A 22821-nucleotide genomic window follows, 5' to 3' on the forward strand; every position below is an offset into this window, starting at 1 on the left:
TTTTCTTTTGATCCTTATGTTCAGTATTCATGTAAAAAATTCTCTTAAGAAACCCCAACTCTATGTCTTACTATATTATTATGAAATATCTTTTCTGTGCTAAAGCTAAGGATACTATTTTACATCAGTTGTAGCTCTTCAGAGATCCTTTGCATGCTCCACACAGCACTGTGCAGCTTTGCTTTTTCTATCTTTCCTCGGCTGGTACAAGTCATAAACATCCTTTCCACCTAGAGTAGCCAGCACTTGGTGATAAAGAGTTAGGTATAAATTTGTTCACACAATTCAGAAACATTATATAGACAACATGGTTGGAAAACATACTACGTTTTCATCTTGAAAAGTAAACAATATTGGTCTTGGATTTTAATGTAAAGGTCAGTCCAAAGGGTTTCTTCATCTATAGACATCGCAGTGTACTGAAGATACCAATGCTTCACACCGTTTTCTTTCTCCTGACACCATAGTAGGATGTCAGTTACTATTGTGGTTTTTACCTATGTTTCACTTTATTTTCTTCCAATTACTTTTCAAACTCTAGTCATCTGAGCTTATGATTCCAGGATGATACCACAAAACATGAAAAGAGAACTAAATAATTATTAATCAGCAAATGATCAATTTATTTTATTTTATTTATTTGGTACTTTCAAAATACAGTTACTTGTCCTGAAATTGAATAGCTGTTATATTATGCAGTATACTACATATATGACATAAATAGAGAAAGAAATAAAGGTTTGATAATATATACACTGATGGATAAATGCATATTTTATGGAATCATGCAAAACTGATATTTAAAGGAGGGAAGCAAATTTCTCATGTACAAATGAGACAACAGAATCAAAATAATGCAAGTAAAATATTATGAAAATGAGTTAAAACCATATAAATTCTACAATTATATCTTAAAGCAAAATAAAATATGTCTTAGTTTTGGTTTCTGTTTCCGGTAAGATACTTTGATGTAGCAACATGAGAGAGAGAGAGATGGGGGAGGTGTTTGTTATTCTATGTATACTCTAACATTGCTGGGAATTAACAGTTGCAACAATGTGAGACCACTGTATTTGGCCACTTCTTCTTATACAACCTAGAATTCCCAACCCAGGGAATAACCCCATCTACCCTTAAGACATAGTCCACATCAACAAATAGAATTAAGACATTTCCTCACAAATATTCTTGAAAGTTAAACTTAACTAAATATTCTAAAAGTTATTCACTGGACCATCCTAGCTTCAAGTTAATAATGAATATTAACCATCATAGTGTACACAAATATAGAAAAGACCAGTTACTAGAGGCCAATAAGAGACCAATACTCCCACCCCATACACAGAGCCTTTGTGCTATCCATTGTAAATGTATTTCTTGTAAAAAATTAAGAAATTAAATACACAATAATTATGTACTATTTAAGGTAAGAATTTGTGGTGATTTGTTGCAACTATTATAGAAAAAGAGATCATTTTGTAAAATTCTAATTTTATAGTAAAAGTTACATTTTGTAATATTGCTTTGGAATTGCTTTAACTTTTACATATGTTATGATGAATTATTATCACAAGAATTTCAATGCCAATTAAGGCATAAGTACATTAAATATAAAGTTAAAAGGTTTCATTATACATATACATATATACATATGTACATATATATAATAAATATGTATAGTAAATGAATTACATATAAATATAAAGAAAAGTATGTGTATTCTCTAATATATAAAGAAAACAATGTGCAAACTATTCTTTTTCAAGTTTCAACTTGATATCAATAAGTCTGTATTTGAACTTTCTTACTGGAATCAATCAATTCTTGTCAGAACCTTTAGTTTCAAACTTAACTTTACAAATTCTCTAGTCATTGTATATAAATGAGAACATAATTAACATTTTATTCCTCAGATAATATACTTGTGTTTATTATTATTTTATGTTTTTAAGTCACATGATTGCCACTGTGGAATCAGGTATTTTGTTAATGTTCATTTGCTGATGAAATGTGTTGTTCATGGTAGATTGTCTAGGGAAACATTATACTGCACTGATGATTCAGTTATGGTGGTGTAGGAATAAATCTTTCACAATAAGGAATATTTATTGTCTTGTCTGCAGAAGGAGAAACAACGGGAATAATAGCTCCAGAATCACTTTTGTGAGCATTCTGAAAGAGGGGATAATATATTACCAAGTCTTAAAAAAAAGCTGCCTATACCTCATTTCTCTTTCTACTTATTATACTCTACCTGAGAAAATATAATATTCCTATAGAAGAAGCAAATGTATTGTTAATAAATTAGAACATTACCCAGAATCATTTAAAGTATTAAGCAAACTATTAATTTTAATGGTGAAAATTTACTTTATCAAAACACATAAATACCAATAAGTATCAGAATATAAAATTAATTCTTTCCCTTAAACTTGAAAATAAACCACATATTTAGGCTTAATGTTTCACATACATTTTCATTAATGATTTCTTTCTACTTTATTTTCTTTTCTCTTTGTGTAATACCACTAATACGTAGGGAAAATGAGATATCACTAACTGGGAAATGAAAAATATTTAGAGGTTTAAAGGTCAGCTGAGTCAGTATAATGTTTACAGTTGAATCATGAGGTTATATGTCCAGTCCCCAGAACCCTCATAAAAATAGTGCATACTGCTGTGTACATTCTTTTTCCTTTTATAAAACATAGCATTTCTCACAGAACATAACTTAATTACAGTTTCCCTTCTCTCTGCTTCTGTCAGTTCCTACCTTCCATCTCGATCAAGTCCCTTTCTGTCCTTCATTAGAAGATATGGGATAGTAATAAAATACAACAAAGTACAACAAAAGCTAACCTGTTGAAATAGGGCAAAACACAAACATAAGGAATAGAACCCAAGAAAAGGAAAAAAAACCAAAACAAAACAAATATAGACAGAGACCAACTTGTTTTCACACTCAAGAATTCTATAGAAGCACTTAACAGTAAGCTGTGACTTGTACAAGGAACATCATATACACAGATGTATATATGTATGTGTATTCCAAAAATATTGTTGATTTCATTCTCTATGGCCATCTACTGCTGTGCATGTAGCTTATCCATAACAGTAGTTTGTTTCCCCAGTCAGATTCTCTTACAGAATCCAGACTTTCATTTCCAAGTTGTTAGCAAATGGTGACAGTTTCTGGTTTAGGACTTAGAACTTATGTCCTCTTCTTTCAGCTCCAAGATCTATTCTGGAGCAGAACTATGCAGGTCCTGTGTATGCGCTCAGTCTCTAGGTGCATATGTGCATTGACCCAGGTGATTCAGAGGGCTTTGTTTTGTTAGTTCCCCCATTCGTTCTGACTCTTACCCTCTTTCTATCTCCTTTTCTTGAGAGTTTGTGGAGCCCAGAGGGGAGGGAGTTGATGAAGACTTCCTAATTAGACTGAGTTTTCCAAAGTTTTTCATTTTCTGCATACTATTGGATTTCAAAGCATCTGGCAATGACAACAAGGACAAAACTGACACTGGATTATGGTCAGGATGTCAACAACCATGAAAGCATATGAGGATAAAATGATAATTCACAAAGACCAGTCCCAAAGCCAGAGCAAACAGCCTTGTAAAAGGTATTGGAATATTTTCTTAAAATGTAAAAACTACTTAGAAATGTTGTTTTACTTTAATTTGGTTTTTCCTTTGGGTTTGTTTAGGTATTCTAACCTCGATCGCTCCCTATAACCAAGGCTGTTTTTGAATCCAGCATCATCCTTTTTTATCTTCCTGAAGGTGGAGATCATGTGCATATGCCACTAAGGTTACATGTGTGTTCTACTATAAATGGTTTTCAAATTATTACTATATAGGATATTAGAATAAGAAAATTCACAGGGTCATCAACATTTTAGCAAAATTCAAACAGAAAATATCAAATATGTTGCTATAGAAACTTAATATGATACAATTACATTACAAACTGTGCTGTGTTTATATACATGGTTTGTCAAATGTTACTTAATAATTACTTCAGGAAAATAATTCTGAAATAAATTCATTATGACAAATACAAGAACCTCTAATGTTTATGCAGAAGAGAACTATTCAGACAATTTTCTTTGGGCAAAAAAAAAAAATACATGAAAATGTTTCCTGGCTAGGGATATACGGTGGGACAATAGTCTATTATCCTGTCACTTGTATTATTTTTAATAAAATGCTGATTGGCCAGTAACCAGGCAGGAAGTATAGGTGGGAAACCAGGCAGAAAGTAGAGGCAGGATGATGAGAACAGGAGAATTCTGGAAAGAGGAAAGATTCAGTCTACAGTCATCACCAAGATGCAGAGGAAGCAAGATGACAAAGCCTTGCTGATGAAAGGACCAAGTCACATGGCTAACAAAGACAGGAATTATGTCTAAAATAAGTTGTAAGAATTAATAAGAAGCCTGAGCTAATAGGCCAATCAGTTTATAATTAATGTGGACCTCCATGTGATATCTTTGGGACTAAACAGCTGTAGGATCTGAAGCTTCAGACAACAAATTGCACCAACGTGATCAACTGCATCCACATAAAGCCTGAGAGAGTTTGGAAAGCAATTATAGACAGAAAAGAAAAGAGTTAAGCATGGCTTATTAATAGCAGCACTTTCTCAGGTGGGCTCTGTTTGCTAGAGGCAAGTGCACTCATTTAAGAGAGGCTTTCTGATTCATCTTAGCTCCAAAACCTTTTAACTCTTTTAATAGGCCCTGCCACTTAAATGGTGTTTATGAATTGCCAACAGCATGCTTCTCGGTTTTATCAGGGACCTTGAAATGCCATAGTTTTGTGGCAATAAACATGGCTCTGACCGGCACCTCCACCATGAAACTAGATTCTCAGACAGCTAAGGAATGGGCTGTATTCATCCGTTAAAGCCATGGCTTTAATCTTAGCAATATCATTTAGCAAATTCAAGACTCATGTGGTCAGGAAAAGAGAGATACAGTAAAGATAGTTTCAGAAGAAAAAACCTTGAAACAGTATAAAGTGTGTTTAAAAATATATGTAGGCTTGGGAGAGAAAATAATAAGGATAAAGTTCTTAAAATAAAAAAGAAAGAAAGAGAATAGTTGGTTGTGGTGGCACACACCATTAATCCCAACACTTGGCATGCAGAGGCAGGCAGATCTCTGTGAGTGCAAGGACAGCCTGGTCTACCGAGTGAATTTCAGGACAGTCACAGATACACAGAGAAACCCTGTTTCAAAAAGTCAAAAATTAAAAATAAAAATAAAACAAATAGAGTTTAACATAAAGCCACGTAAAGTTGGAAATCACACAGAGTCTGGATACTGTATATTATTGTGTTGTCTTTGAACTGTGTGACTGCTGAATGAGGAGCAAAGGTTGTTAAAAGACATTTGATTATTAAGGCTGCTGGATTAATCCAACATATGTATTTTGAAAATGTCTTGACTTCAGAATTAAGTCAAAAGGTATGTTACTTTGAAGAAAAATTTTGTTGTTTTTTTTCCCACAGGAAATGAGAGTCTGTGGATTCATTCTGGGCTAATAAAAATCCGGTTTGACCAAGGAAGACCCCTTGAGAAATCTCCAATAGGAGCGGATGATCCAGATGGTCCAACATTTTAGAGGACCTCTGTTGGAGTTTCCTCTAAATTCTGCATCCAGAACAGTTTCAAGACTGCTGGCTGAGATGATCAAATCTCACAGAATATTCCATTCAGGACTTGAACATAATTCAAAAATTTCTTTAGGTTCCCATAAGATTATTAGTACCCCCAATCAGCAGAAAGTAGCCTGGAAAACTGCACCCACATCCCTCCCAAAAATGGATTATTTGTGTTTGCCTTTGTTTAGAGTGTTGTTTACAAGTTGTTTTGAATAATGGTCAGGAGAAAAGCTAAACAAAAGAGATTAGATTCAGAATTCTTGTTTTGTTTTGTATTTTTTAAGTAGGGGAAGTGTTCTGGGTCAATGATCTTTTGTTGTATCACTTGTAGTATTTTTAATAAAATGTTTATTGGTCAATAGTTAGGCAGGAAGTATAGGTGGAGTGACCAGGTAGGAGAATTCTGTGAAGAGAAAAGATTCAGCCTGCAGTCTTCAAAATGACACAGAGGAAGCAAAATGAGAAAGTCTCGCTTATAACAGGTACCAAGTCATGTGCCTAACACAGACAAGAATTATGGGCTAAAATAAGCTATGAGAGTTGATAAGGAGCCTGATTTAATAGATCAATCAGTTTATTATTAATGTGGACCTCTGTGTGTTTTGGGGGGGACTAAATGGCTGTGAGATCTGGCAGGACAGAAACCTCAGACAACAGGGATATGTAATAAAATAAAGGATAATAAAAATATTTTTCTCATGAAATTTAAAATGCATCTTTATCAAGTTATAAAAACTAGTTTATTTCTAGTAAATCATACCAGAAAATGGAAAAGTCTAAGTAAGATAGATTCAAATTGTGTGTTGAGGGCAGGAGATAGAAAGATAGATGGATTATAGATAGATAGATAGATAGATAGATAGATAGATAGATAGATAGATAGATAGATAGATAGATGAGAAAGATATAGAGAGAGAATACACTGCAGAAATTATACTATTATCTTTAAAACTTTCATACATCCAAATTTCTTAAATCAATATCAAATTTAAAAAAATTTAAATAGACCTATATCCCCCAAGGAAATAGAAGAAGTGATTAAAACTCGACTCTCCCAATTAAAAAAGCTCTTGGCCATATGATTTCAGTGCAGAATTCTACCTGACGTTCAAAGAAGAACTAATACCAATACTCCTCAAATTATTTTACAAAATCAAAATAGAAGGAACACTGTGAGGATTTATAAAATCACAGTGGCCCTGGTAGAAAACCACACAAAGACTCAACAAGAAAAGGAAATTAAAAATCAATCTTTCTCATTTACACAGATGCAAAAACACTAAAAATAGTACTCACAAACTGAATCCAAGAACATGTCTAAAGATCATGCCCCATAATCAAGTAGACTTCATCCCAGAGATGCAGAATGGGTTCAACATATGAAAATCTATCATATAAAAATCTGAAAGAAAAGAAACTCACAAGATCATCTCATTAGATACTGAAAAGGCCTTTGAAAAAAATCCAACACCCCTTCATGATAAAAGTTTTAGAGATTATAATGAATACAAAGAACAGACCTAAATATGATAAGAGCAATATACATCAACCTGATAGCCAGCATCAAATTAATAGAGAGAAACTCAAAGCAATTGCATTAAAAATCAGGAACAAGATAAGTCGGCCAACTCTTTACATATCTATTAAATATTAAACACAGTAACTTAAACTTTAACTTTAAGCTAGAGGAATAAGACAGCTAAATGAGATTAAGGAAATAAATAAATTGAAATGGCAAAGCCAAAGTATCATTATTCACAGATGATATAATAGTATACACAAGAGACTTCATAAGTTCTACCAGAAACCTTCTCCAGCTGATAAACAGCTTCAGCTACATGGATATTTCCAATATTCACTCAAGAAAATAAAATAAAATCCATAATCCTCCTATGTACAAATGATAATTGGGCTGAAAAAAATTAGTGAAACAACACTCTTCAGAATAACTACAAATAGCATAAAATATCTTAGAATAATGCTAACCAAACAAGTGGAAGACCTGTATCACAAAAACTTTAAATCTTTAAAGGAAGAAATATCTCCTATGACATAGATTAGTCAGATTAACATAGCAAAAATGAACATTTTACCAAAAGCAACATACAGATTCAATTCAATCTCCCCATCAATATTCCAATAGAATTTTTTATAAATCTTGAACGAACAATACTTAACTTCAAATGAAAAAATAAAAACCCAGGTGGATCAATGGAATCAAATCAAAGCTCAGACATAAATCCACACACTTATATGGACACATGGCTTTCAACAAAGAAGTCAAATTTATTCAAAGGAAAAACATATGCCTCTCCAACAAATGTTTCTGATTTAACTAGATGTCAGAATGTGGTAAATGCAAAGAGATCCATATCTACTACACTGTACAAATCTCAAGTTGAAGCAGATCAAAGACTTCAGCATCCTTCCAAACCTGACAGAAGTAAAAGTGGGGAAGAGCCTTTGAATGTATTGGAACAGAAGCCTACTTCCTGAAGAGAAGGTCATTGCACAGGCACTAAGATCAACAGTTAACAGATGGGAACTAATGGAACTTAAAACTTCTTTAAGCAAAGGATACTGTCAATAGGACAAAACAGTAGCTTACAGATTAAAAAAAATATCTTCACCAACCCCATGTCTAACAGAGGGCTGACTTACAAAATGTATAAAGAACTCAAGAAACTAAAAATCAAAAATTCAACTAATCCATTTTTTAAAAAATGAGATATAGATTTAAACAGAGAATTTTCAACAGAAGAATAACAAATGTCAGAAAAACACTTAAATAAATAAATGAATTTTTTTTCTGAATAAAAATAGAGTAATGGTTGGAGAAAACAGAGAGGTTGTGGTTGTGGGTAATAGGGAAGGGGAAACTGCATTCAGGATGTAAAGTAATAATAAATATATAAAATGGAACAAAACAAACAAATAAATCTTTATACATTGGTATTGCGCTGTAAATGAAATGGCCCCCAAAAGAAATGACACGCAAATTCGTGAAGCGTTCCATATTTTTAAAAAAAAAAAAAAAAAAAGAAAAAAAAAGAGAAAAAAAAAGAAAAAAAATAAAAAAAAATAAAAAAAAAGAAATGGCACTATGAGGAGATATGGTGCTGTTCGATTAGGTGTGATATTGTTCAAGAAAGTGTGCCACTGTGGAGGTGGGCTTTGAGGTTTTATACATGCTTAAACAACTTATTAGGGCCATGGAACAAAATGTAGGAATCTCAGCCCATTCTCTAATATCATGTCTTCTGAATGCCATCATCTATCATATTTTACATTGATGAAAAAGGACTAAACCTCTGACAGTGTAACCCACACCAATTAAGTGTTTATCCTTTATAAGAGTTGTCATTGTCATAGTAACTCTTCATAGCAATTGAAAACCTAAGAGTTGGCATGTGTGATAGTTAATATTAATTATCAATCTGACTGAACCTAGAGTCTTATAGGATGCAAACCTCTGGGCATGAGTGTATAAATAAGGTTAGACTTGTTGTATGCATGTGAAAGACAATGGCCAATTGATGTGCTGTTATCAATCCTAAGTGTGAGTAGAAACGTTCTATTGACTGATTCCAGTGCTTAATAGAAACAAGAAGGCTGGGCACTAGCATTCACCGTTTTCTGCTTTGTGACTGCAAATTGAGTGTAAGCAACCGCCTCCAGATCTTACTGCTGTAAGTAACCAACTGCTCCCAGATCTTACTGCTCTAAGTAACCAACTGCCTCCAGGTCTTTCTTACTGCTATAAGTTCCCTGCAATGAGTAACTGGTACCTCGAGCCATGAGGCAAAATAAGCTCCTCATGAGACAAAATAACCTACTCCTTAACTTGCTTTGCTTGTTCTTTCATCACAGCATCAGAAAAAACAACAAGAACAACAACAACTAACATTGAAAAATCTACAGCAATTATGAGGTGAGGGTATTCTCATAGAACTAAGGCACAATTAATGAAGAAACTACAACATTAAGTATTAAAAAATAGAAGTTGAGGGTTCAAAGAATGGGCATTAAACTCCCTGTGAGCACTCGCTCAATGAGTAAAGGTACCCAGAGGAATCATGATTCAGTGCCATTCAAAGGACACCCGAAGGGGGATGTATGGAGAGGGGCTGCTCTCTTGACTATTGTTCTCGATTACTGTTGGTCATAACAGCTATTCTTGTAAAAAACAAAAACCTAAACACTGATTGAAGGGTTTAAGATAAACTACCTTCCTTGTTTTGTTTTCTGTTTCTATAATAAATATACCTTAACAAAGCAATATAAATAATCAGTGCCTAATTGGCTCATGATACCCAATTAAAGTCCATCATTGCAGGGAAGTCAGGGTGGCAAGAACATAAAGCAGTAAATTACATCCAGAGTCAGGAGAAATGAATTAACATATGCTTGCTAGTGCTTGCTTTCTTTCCTCTTAAACATTGCCAGTATCTTTGCCCAGGGAATGAGGCCACTAACAGTGGGCAAGATTTTCCATCTCAATAAGTGCAATCAAAGTAACCCCCATGAATATGCCTGCAGTCCCATTAGTTCTAGAAAATCCATAATTTAAACTCTTTCCCAAGCTGGTCATAGATTGGTTCAAGTAGACAATTAAAAGTCACCATCTTAGCTAGTACTAGTCACTGCCTAATCATCTATATTTTAATATTTTAGAGCATCTTAAACATAGAATGAATTGACCTCTTTTACTTTCCTTACATTTTACAAATAATTCTTACCAAATAATTCTCATTCCGAGTACACTGGGATTTATATACATGGGAAGTTGGAGAAATTTACTTTTAGATATAACAAGTTGTCATTAAACAAAACAAAACAAAATATTACATGGCAATTTGATTCCGAATTCATCTGTTCCCGATTTTTCTGGGTTTTATTTTCATTGACATCTTGAAAACTAAATCTTATTTGTTGATAACTTTTAAATAATAGTTACTAAGATTAAACAACAAAGCCATACACATGCATACACACACACACACACACACACACACACACACAAATATAACACGTACATAAGTATATGGATCCTGACACCACATGGCAGGTTTAGATATAGTCTTGTACTTTGCTTATGTGAGTCAAACACTCACAAAGGTTCATAAACTACAAGGAATATTGTTTTCAGAAGTGCAGAGCCAAGGTTCAGAATCCTAGAGATCTTCAAATCCTAAGAATGTAAGTGAAATATGCCAATTGTCTGAGATGGTGCAATGGTTGAGGGGCTTATAAGAACTCAATTGCAGTGTGATTTCCAAACATAGCAGTCACCTTCTAAAATTTGTAGTAGAAAAGACCATAATGAATGCCTCTGATATGTTAGAGAAAGGTCATAAGCTAACTGCAGATGCACATACCTGAATTCCAGCACTAAGAGCCAGCGACAGGAGCAGTACAAGTATTAGGCTAAATGGTTGTCCAGGGAATTCTAGGCCAGCCTGGTGACAGTGAAACCCTGTTTCAAAAACACCCACACAGCCACAGCCTTGCATATAGAACACAAACTATTAACAATAACCAAAAAAACGAAAGGAAATTATATAAAGAAGAATGGAAAGAGAAAGGCAGGAAGGAAAAAATAAATAAAAAGGTAGAAAATATGAAACAAATAATTGTAATTTCATCAAACAACAGGATTAAAATTAGTCATGGAATGGACTGACAGAATTGTAAATATTAAGCTGTGACAGTAGACCCATGGTGGTGGCAAGTCTGTTCTGAGCATTTTCCTATGAAACTGTCAATAAAATAAGGTAAATCTTTCTTGTGTGCTTCGGAAGTGATCACTAGGTGCGCCTTGATAATACAGCGTTTGTAAGAAGATGCAATATGCTTACTTTTATAACATTAATCTCATCTGAATGCAGGCAAGCTTACGTTAAGGCTTCCTTTGACCTGGACTCTCTCAGTACATCATACATTTTGATGCAAAGCTCTTTCAGCTTTTGCTTCTGTATTGGCTTTGTCTGATGTCTGATCATCAGAACCATGCAATTTCAAACATTTGAATCCACAGGACAGCAACAGAAACAAAAGCGATCTTGAAATCCTTACCATATGGATTTCTCCATCAGTCTCTGGCAGCTATTGAAGACCCCCAGAGTAACCAAAACGAAGAAAACACATATGAGAAATTACTAGAGTGGAAGACAGTATTAGGCTCCAAAGTGGGAGATCAGGGTCTCTTACTCCATTGAACTTTGATTAGATTTGAATTATTTTTTAGTAGATTAGGTTTCTGTGCCTTTCTAAAAAAAGCGTAGAAGATGGAAGAGCAAAACTGACTGCATTACAGATGAGCCCTTGTTAGATTTCAGCGTCTCCTCTCCCAGAAGACTCTCTTTATTATGAGTACGGAGTAGTAAGAAGTGTTAACTCTATATTCTCAAACCTTCTAAAAACTCCATAGCACATGTCTTCACATTCCTTCTCACTCCTTTTTAACAAGGCACAGTCCTTCAAAATATAAATTTTCCTTACAAAAACAAATTTCTAAAATTCTTCATGTGGTGTGATACCTAATATTCTCTCGATGTTTATTGGCTTTGCACCACTAAAAGATGATTTCTATATCAATTCCAATCACATATTAGATATGTATTATTTAAGCAAATACCTTATTATTTTATTATGTAATGAAAACATTGATTTAGAGGCTATTTTATTTTATTATGTTATGCGATTGTCAGTATATTGCGCCACAATTATCTCAGGGCCTGTACCTCGAGGCCTATAGGACAGATAAATGCCTGGCTTGAGTTTGAGGGATGTAACATGAAAAGGCCGGGCCTGCTTTTTGTGTTTCTGTCCTGCCCGGCCCCCAAAGCTGTTTAGTCCCAGAAAAAAATCACACACAGATCTCTGTAAGTTATAATGCTGATTGGCCCGTTAGGTCAGGCTCTTACTAGTTAACTCTCACATCTTGATTAACCCATTTTTCTGACCTATGTTAGCCATGTGGCTCAGTACCTTTTTCAGTAGAGCAGCTCACATCCTGCTGCTTAGGTGATCTGGGCAGGAGTGGGAGGAATCAACTTCCTCCTCCCCAGAATTCTCCTGCTCTTCTTGCATCATTTCCACTTCCTGTCTGTTTTTCCCACCTGTACCTCCTGTCTGGCCAATCAGCGTTTATTTAAAACATGATTGACAGAATACAGACAATTCTCCTGCACCAGAAGGAACCAAGTGAGGATGAGACATCAAAAACTTGGTAGACAACCCTCCAGCCAGAGGAAGGGTTTGACTTTCTCTCATTGGCCAGAGGTACCCCCACATCACATGATGTCACGTAACCTATATAAGCTGATGCTCACAGTAATAAACTGAGTTCCTGCTTTGACTTGACACCCTGTCGCATCTTATTGTATTTCATTGTGGGGATGTGGATCCGATTGTCCTGCATCATAAGGCTACTGAGCGGGCAGAGAGCCCATTCACCTTTCCCCAGGGAGTAAAGCTAAGGAGGCCTGGCATTGGTATATGTGAAGGTATGTATATGTGAGTACATTACCTGTGGAGGTCAGTGAGGTTGTTGTGAGCCGTCTAACCTGGTTGGTAGGACCGAAACTCAATCTTCATGTAAGAGCTCTATATGTTCTTAAAAGCTGGTTATTTCACCAGCCCTAACACTGCTTTAAAATTTTACATTTGTTTAAATTTTAAAAACCAATATTTTTAATCTCTTTAATGTAGTTTCTCTTTTTATATATTTAACTTTAAAAATCATTAAAAATTGTATGTATGAGTGTAAACAAGCACATTTGCTATTTTTGAAAATTTAAATCCAGTTTTTTCTAAATATAATATTCTTGGATTAATAGAAGGTATTAAATTTGGTGAAATGATTCCAAAAGGCTGGTATAGGTTATCTGGGTGCCACTGTGAAGGTATTTATTAGAAAAAAAATTCTACTTTGTAGACTGAATAAAGGAGGACCTCACCCTTATAGTCTTTCCAGGGCCATATATGAACCAAAGATAAGTATATGCAAGGTTTGCTTTCTGTTTTATCTAAAAAACGTGCTCTTTCCTTTATGATAGAGCTTCTATGTCTCAGTTTTTAGATTGAATTGAGGTTCATTCCATGGGATCTCGTAGTTCTTAGATTATCAAGGTTGGAATAGAACACACGGCATCATCAACTATACTGGGTCCTCAGCCAATCAGGCGAATCAGCAAACTTCTAAGAAGCCACCATTGCATGACTCAATCTATTATTATGAACAAGCCTTCTGTGAGCATTTGTATATGCCATTACGTAATATTTTCAGTATCATTGGGTCACATTCATGCTCTGTCTTGGCTTCATTGATTCCCGGTATTTCTACTTATTCTTGTGGTTATATATTTCCATATTTATATTCCTTCAATTTTGTTGATTTTTATCAAGATCTATTTTGATATTAATGTTTTCTTGCAGAACAAAATGATATATATGTTTGTATAGGTCTCTATACAAACAAACATTTGATACATTCCTGAGTATTTTTCTATTCTTGAGAAGCAAACATATACACCTATACACAAATACCATCCTAGAGTGAAACAGACAGACACACACACACACACACACACACACACACACACAGAAAGAGAAAGAGAGAGAAAGACACAGAGAGATACACAGAAAGAGAGAGAGAGAGAGAACTGCTTTATTTTATATTTTCTTTCTATGCTTTATACCTTGGTTTTTATTCTTATATGCATATTTAAAGTGATTTCTTAAATTTTTATACTTCAATTTGCATTTTCTTCCACTGTTTACCAGCTTCTTTTTGGACACTTACATGTTTTTCTTTTTAATTTTTTTAATTCTTTGAGTGAAAATTTGTGTTTTCACTTTCAAATACGAAAAACTGTAATACATGGTTTTCCACTGTTTCTACTTATCGTCTTTTCTTATTTTAAATGTTTCATTTGTGCAGATTTTACTTATGGACCTAGGAAATTTTTTTATGTTTTTAATACTTTTGAAAGGGACCAGTTGCCTGCTAAGAAATAATACAAATGGAAAAATGAATAGGGAAATCATTATTTTCATTATTGAAAAACACCCTCCCATTCAATGTGTAAATTTTTTTCACCACAGGGAAACATATTTTCTTTGCTTACTTTTTCTAATTGCCATCCAGGAGGCGAAAAGTTACACATTTGGATATCATATTCATAGCTCCTGTTTCCTGGCTTTGCTTTCCCTCAAGGATTATTTCTCAACTAGCAAACTCCTTCCTCGAACATAGAATTACCTAGTGGGAATTTTTGACACTCATCTCATCTCATGGCAGACATTCTGTATTATTGAATAGTATCTCTATAGGGACAGTTTCTCCCTTCGGAGTGGCCTCTCTGAAGTCATTGATCACCTGCTCCAAATCAAAGCCTAGCTGGATATGCCTATCAGAAAGATGACACCTTCTTTACAGGAAATCTGTATGCTTGCGGCCATCAGCTGTGCAGTGTGTAAGTTTTCAGCAGGCTTCCCTGCCTCAGACATTACAATATTTGGCAGATGAACTTCAAGGTTACTACTTTAGGGCTACAGTAGTTTTCTTGCTCTGTCAATTTCTCTTGGTGCTTTGCTTATTTATTATTTATTGTGGCATTCAAATAAATCAATGGAGTAAAAAGTCCTTACTGGATCATTAACTGGAAATTGTCCTAAATATATTCAAATTAAATACTATCCAAGCATATCTAAACCCATAGAAAAATACTTCTGCTTCAATTTGACCAAAAATATACATATTAGAGACAGACTTCAGTCTGTACCCAGAGTACAATAGTTAACTGTACTCTACCCTAAATGATGAGACACAGCCCTTCTAAGAAAAAGAGTAAGTTGACAAAAGCCACTCTGAGAAGAACAGAAAAAAAATTTATTAGAAACATTTATATGCTAGCAACACCAAACTCATTAATCTCCCTACATCTGACTTATTTAAACAAATGTGGCAATATTTAGTTGTTTTCAATATCCAGGGAAATACTAATACTCTTATGAATATAGAAATCTTTTGATAGATGCTGAAATCCTCTATGTAAATGTTATATGGTTTATACACATCCTCTGTCAATACATGATGTTACCTTTTGAATACTGGTAACAATAACATACAAAATATGAAATGCAAATAATTGTAACACTATGCCATTTAGAAAATGATGGCAACTAAAACTATTCTTTATTTTATTATTATTAGAATTAATATAACAGATAAATTGGTGTAAAGTTTAACATATGATATACAGATTTACATAAAAACAATTATAATCAGGTGAACAATGTCTTCCCAGTATCATTCTGAAGTCAAATTTCCTCTTCCTAATTGGTGTGATTGCTACTCTGTTCTCTTATCATGATGCATTTGTCTGTCATGACTTTCATTAAAATGCCATGCTGTGTTATTTTCAACACTGAGATTAGTTTTTTTCATAGATATTGCTGCCATTGAGATTCTGCTAAGTTGTATTCATCATTAGTTTACTTACCTGTGTGCTCAGTAGAATCCCTTTGAAAATAATATTTAGATGTTTCATTACCTATTCTGTCAATTGAACAACTTGTAAGTTGTGGCTTTTGGTTTATTTTCTATTTATTTTCTTTTAGTTTGTTATTTTTTGAGATAGGGTTCCTCTGTGTAGCTTTGGTTGTCCTAGAACTTGTTCTGTAGACCAGGTTGACCTCGAACTAATAGAAATCCATCTGCCTCTGCTACCCTATTAGCTGGCTTGTTTATTATTTCTTTTTAATATACATGAAGTTCTCTGTACAGCTCAGATATGGTTTTGTATGAACATACATTTTTCAATGTATATTCCTAGTAGTGTGATTAGTTGGCACAGGGTTTACCAATGTTTAACTTTCTAAGACAGCCATTAAAACAGAGAGAACCTTCATCCCACGATGGATGACGATATAGACGGAGACCCACGTTGGAGCACCGGATTGCACCCCACAAGGTCCAAATGAGGAGCAGAAGGAGGAAGAAAATGAAAAAGGAAATAAGGACTGCGAGGGATGCGATCACCCACTGATACAAGGGGACGGATCTAATAAGAGTTTACCAAGACCAGTTGGACTGGGACTGAACGAGGACGCAATCCAACCAGATTCTCTGAATGTGGCCGGATTCTCTGAATGTGGCTGGCCCGGAGTCTTTCTGAAAAGCCATTGACAATGGCACTGGGACTTGTTTCCTCTGCATATACTGGATTTTGCAGATCCAGTCCGTCTGGACACTCACCTTCCTGGACTGGAGGAACTTGAACTTCCCACTGGGCAGGAAACTCTGACTGCTCTTAGGGATGAAGAGGGAGGAGGAGAGAGAGTGGGGGGAATGGGAGGATGGTGGGAGGAGGGGCGGAAATGGAAACTTTTATAATTTAATAAAATTACAAAAAAAATATGGAATTTTTGGAATTAAGGAGCAATAAAAGAAAAGTGCAGTTTTAGACAGTGGGACTTCTTTCAACTTGTACCTAGTTGAGCCTAATCTATAGGCTCCTAATATTGGACGATTTGGAAATTCTTCCCGTATTATCATTTGTTGTACAAGTCTCTCAGTTGGGTACAGTTCTCTAGCAGCCAGAGAAATTTGCCAATTGGAAAATAACAAAAAGTAGACAAGAAGGATTGTTCTAGCATTGTCATTTCACAAGTCTCACTTTTTTTGAAATTGGTCCTGGCATGGTATCTCCAGAGACTTTCCCTGCTTTTTGTTAACACTAATTCATCACACATGGTGGCAGAATCAGTGGTGATCATACTGAGTAATTCTGCGGCACACAGAATATTGACCCTTTATCTATGAGTCACCCTGGAATCTAGGTCCAGCGTGGCATGGTAATGAGAGTTATTTAGACCCACAAATAGGTAGAAAGCCGCATTATGTACTCATCTCAGTGGCTCTTATATTTTCAAATGCTTATAGAAACTAGTCAAGTAATTTTTTTCTTCAAAATTGATGCATTGAGTCAAATCTAGGAAATAAGTATGAATACGCATTTGTCTTGATGTTAGTTTTTCTTACACCAAAGGAAAAAAAGTATTTCTACTTAAAAAAAAAGAGATGCGTTGCTAAACTTGTCTTTTGAATGTTAGTGTAATGCTTATTAAAATGTAAGTTGGTAGATAATAAACATTTTCAATCTTTGGAGTATAGATTGCAGAAGAGACATGGGCTTCATACACATGCAGAGATTCAATTTAATTGTAGCAATTAATAACAGACATTAATTATTTTATCAGCTACAATTTTTTATTTCTCTTATATCTTTTGAAATGAAAGCAAGATATCAAAGGAAAATTGCATGTAGTTTATGAAAGATCATGTGACTGGCTAATTGTAATAGAAGAATTCAAATCAAAAGAGAATATCACAGAGCAGGCTTCAAGCATTGATGTCATATTATTTCTAATATCTATGTGTTTATAGGAAATGCTATACTCCAAATCAATCTCCAGTGATTTGATAGACTTTTGCAGTTCTTTCCACATTGGATGGAGTAGCAATTTGTGACCAACTGTTAAACTATTGTAGGTGAAACTTGACTGTAGATAGCTTGTAACAGTATTTCTGCTTTATTTTTGAGAATTTGTTCTGAATAAAAGTTTTTTCCTAAAATAGTGGGCATCTATCATCAATGCAGTTACTTCCACCAAATGAACTGAGAGTTTAGTGAAACAATACAATAAAGGAAATATGAATTTATTATTTCAGTTATGGAGCAGTAGTAACTTTCTCCTTTGCTCCCATGTATCAGAACACCATGCTCTTTTTCTTCCAGCTTTGATACTGAAAGGGAAATCACCTGTTTTACGGGCCTCCAACTTTGAACTAAGTATGTCATGAGCTTCCGTGGTTTGATGACTCTGGGCCAGAATTGAGAGTTATTATAGTTTTGCTTGCTTTTCCAACTTGGAGACAATCTTTAATAAGTTTCCTCAGTCTTTATAATTATCCAAATGACTTTCCCTTGCAAAACCACTTAGCTGTTTATGTAATCCTCTATCTTTCAATTACTTTTTATTGATTCTACATCTCTGGAAAATCCTGGCTTACCCACAAATACAATAGGGGCAGTACTAAGGCTGTGTTATTGCCAAATTGGATTATAAGAGATATTCTAATCCCTGCCTTGTACTTTCTGACCAATGCTTAGAAGAGAGACCACTTACCATCTTATAAAGATATAAAATAAAGGAAGAGAATCTAAGCATTGAGGAAAAGATGTGTGAGATGAATTTGTCAATGTTTAGTTTAGGAACTTATCCTCCAACTACACTGAAGCCTTCAGCGACATGTGAATACAGCTGAAACCTATTAGTAATTTCCTTAAAAAAAATCTTCGAAAGAAAATGTTCAACTCTTCAGCAAAAATATCCCTGAAATCCTAGGAGTATGGAAGGTAATAACCAGCAGTGTGAGAGATGATAGGTGACTATCACTTTTAACTATGTAATTTTGGAATAATTTGTTAGCTGGCAAAATACAATAAATAAAGCCATAAATTTAGTTTTCATTTGCTTAAGATAGTTTTGTTCACATGAAAAAATATGTATTAAAATCTTTCTTTATTATCTTACATTCCTCTAAATTGCTTATTATGTCAATATCTAACAGAAGGAAAAATTCCTTTTAAGGAAAATAATTCACGTCTAATAAATGGTCACTCACTAACATAATTTACTTTTACATAATTAATATTTAAAACCAGTAGATTAACTTACTTTATATTTTTTATTTCTTAAAATTTGAAAGAATTTATGAACAACCACTTAACATTACATTATCTTGATAACTGGGCATGGAACTGTAGAGTTTAAGCATGTCCCTCAGAAGGAACTGTAGCTGTTGCTGGCTTGTGGATGCTGCCTGTTTTGTCCTCCCCATTTCCCGGAGGGCAGATGTGAAGACACAGACTCTGAGATGTAAAAACTCTTTGTTATAAGAGGGTCAGAGGGTGGGAGGTTATGGGATTAGCTGCCACAGGAGTTTTTCCAGTTGGCCCTTTTGAATGGTCACTGTTGGTGTGTTGTGATTCGCTAGGAGTGTGTGACATTAGTTACTGTGCTTTTGGTCTACTGACAGGTCGTTTTGGCCAATTTTGCCTATTCATTGTGAGTTTGCATGTGCTTGCTTTTGCTTGCACTATTGCCCTGGCTTATTTCACCCTTTTTATTTTATTTTTATTGGGTGACTTAGTGGAAGTTATGGATTCTTTAGAACCCCACTTCAGGGACCCCCCCAACATTTGGGCTGTGACTCTCTTAGGTTGGCCTGCCAGGCAGGCTCTTATCTGTCTTTGACTACTATTTTGGGACTTTATTGTGCTAAATATAGTATTTTGCATGCTTATATGGCATAGCAGCTATCTGAGAAAATATTTACATGCTCTTATTGGAACATTTCCAATATCTTAAGGACTGCCAATAACTCTCCTAGTTGTACTGATCCAAGATTCGGTTGAGTATAGGGCCTTTCTTTATCATTAACTTCCATTATATTAACCCAAAATTAGTTTTATTCACATCTGTAAAGGCTATAGTGGCCTGGGGAATGACATTTTTGATGGTGTGGAATTAATTTTTACCTTTAATTTTAAAAGGTGGAGGGCAGAAAGTTGTCTGTCCTGAGGGACGTGATTATCCAGAGTGCCTATACTGGACTAGCAATCTCTTTAAAACTAACTTTCTCTCTAAGTGGTTTGTTTTTTCTCTGGCTTTTCTTATGACAATGTCTCTGCAGTCTTTATCTATTACTGTAGCTACTGGGTCAGGGATTTAACCAAGTGCCATGCATGAGTGGTTGCTGACTGTCCAGAAGGGCAGCAAACAGCTTATTTTCATAAACAGTCCCGGAAAGCTGGCTGAGGACACAGAGCATGAGCAACAGAAACTCCCCGTTGCCACCTTGACTCTGGAACAGGACCTAAAGGTGTTCTACAATGCTCTCAGGCCAACTCACAAAGACACCAAAATCTCTACTAAGGCTTCTTTTCCTGTTGTTCAAGTAACCTCATCAGAGAGAACCAAAATATTGGGTCAATCCATCCTTTTAAATAACATCTACTATGATTATGAAATGGAAGAGATCTGCCTAGTGGATGAGAACCAGTCTACATTAACCATTGAAAACCAAGGCACGCCACTTACCTACTTGTACCAAAGCTGTGAAGTCCTTGTCCTTGCTGTTATTTTTATCAGGACCCACTGGGAGCTTCTATAGTCTCATGTCCAGTGATAGTTCTTTTGGCATTCAGGGCTTTAGGTTTTTGGATGAGCCCTGGGACAATCCCTATGTAAGAGGCTAAATTGTCCACATCGCCAGCACATATGATGGGGGGGAACACAAAATATTTATCCTTGTCCTCTGACTCCCCCTGGAACAAGAATGACTCTGTTGCTTCATCTGGAGTATCCACACAAGGGTAGGGAGTTGAGAGGGGATGAAGTGTCGTGCTGGGGCCCCCTCCTCAATGGGAATGCAAGGGGGCAATTCCAGAGAAGTAGTTCCATTGAGTCAAAGTGGGAGGCAGCGATGGAGACGGAACTAGAGGAGAAAGAAACTGATGACTGGTCGGAAAGGCACCCATAATCCCTCTGTGATGGGCAGTCGTTACTCTCACTGGGTCCCAGTAGCAGATCCTGGCTAGGCAGACACTCTGGATGATTCAGGCAGCGCACCTCCAGGCTATCTGTTTTATTCTTTGTGAGGAAGGAGGTCCCAGAGACCAGGGGAAGGGTCATGGCACCGGGGCTGATAGCAGGGCAGGGTTCTGAGCTTAGGCACTCCTGGATGTCAGATGCCCAGGCCTTCACATGAAGTGAATCAGTTGTCTCCAGAATGTACTTTGAAGGGCCTTCTACCTTAACCACAAATGTATTCTTCCTATCAGGCATCTCTGGAGCTTTGGATGTGCAGACATCAGTGATAACAGAGCAGGGAATGCTGAGTTGGGAATGGGATGCCTTGGGTGGTGTGAAGAACTACAAGTTACTTTCTTCTCTTCCTCCTTCAGAGGCAACACTTTGTCTCTGAGGCTGCCCTCCTCCCTCTGAGGTGATCCCAGGCACCCCTTTTCTATGACCCACTCCCGCTGGGTCGGGGCAGCTTCTTAAGCCCACATAAAACTGAGCAGCTCTTCCCTCTGTACCATTCCTGCTCCGTCTTTCAAGGTTCCTCATCCATAGCTCACTTTTAGCCTCTCAAAGCAATGAGTCCATCTTTCCTCAGGAAATGTGCAATCCCCTACCAACTGTCCCAGAATGACCAGAGGAGTTGGAGTTGCTGTTTCTACCTAGGACTGGAGGGCCTGATGTGATCTCCAGAGGTTCAGCAGGGGAGGAAGTGTCAACGGTCTCTGGCCACTGCAGGATGCTTCATACAGAGCCTCTGACTGACTAAGCCACAGAATGGAGGAGAAAGCTCTTCTTAAGCTTTGGCCTTGAGGACCTTGTCGAGTAGGAAGAGACTGAGGAGCAAGGGGCTAACTAGGTCCTCAGAAGACAGAGATGGTCCCAACACAGCGGGGGGTCCGCCACACCAGGGCTCAATGGGGCCAAGACAATTGGGAAGAGTGAACCAGAGGCTCAGCTTTGAGGTACTGCCAGAATAGCTCAGCAAAACCGCCAGAAAAGGGGGCTTCTGTCCAGGTTCTACGTATTGTGGGTGTGAGGCCAGGTAGAGGTGAAAAGGCGGGCAAATTCCAGGACAGTAGCGCTCTCATGGACTCACAGAACTCTTGCCAGCTTGCGGGATGGGGTGGTAGCAGCACTGGCAGAGAAGGCCCCATCCTCCAGGGAAGGGGTGGCATTCATAATGGGTCCCAGGAGGAGGACAAGTGGAGCCTGGGAGGAGGGGGCAGCAAAGAAGAAAGCCGCCAGAAGACACAGGTTGCACAACAACAACTGCATCTAGATCGTCACGTTCATTTCAGGGTCATGCTATTGGAAGTAGCCACCATCTGAGGAGAACGCTCCAATCCCAGAAGGGAAAGGGGATATGGGCCAAAGCTTTTCTGTGAATTAGGAGACCGGCCACCTCTCTAATAACACTTAACTGGTGGTCACATAACCGGATTAGTTGAGAAAAGAGATTAGCATAGGAAGTCCAACAGTCCGTGCTCCGAATAG

General features: G+C 36.2%; 1 pseudogene; it reads right to left on the reverse strand.

The window, feature by feature from the left end:
• Positions 1-20888: 20888 nt before the first annotated feature.
• Positions 20889-22506, reverse strand: LOC146892638 (SH2B adapter protein 1 pseudogene; annotated as a pseudogene).
• Between the last annotated feature and the right edge of the window lie 315 nt (positions 22507-22821).

The sequence above is a fragment of the Myodes glareolus genome, chromosome 10, assembly GCF_982192425.1.
Source record: "Myodes glareolus chromosome 10, mMyoGla1.1, whole genome shotgun sequence".
NCBI lineage: Eukaryota > Metazoa > Chordata > Mammalia > Rodentia > Cricetidae > Myodes > Myodes glareolus.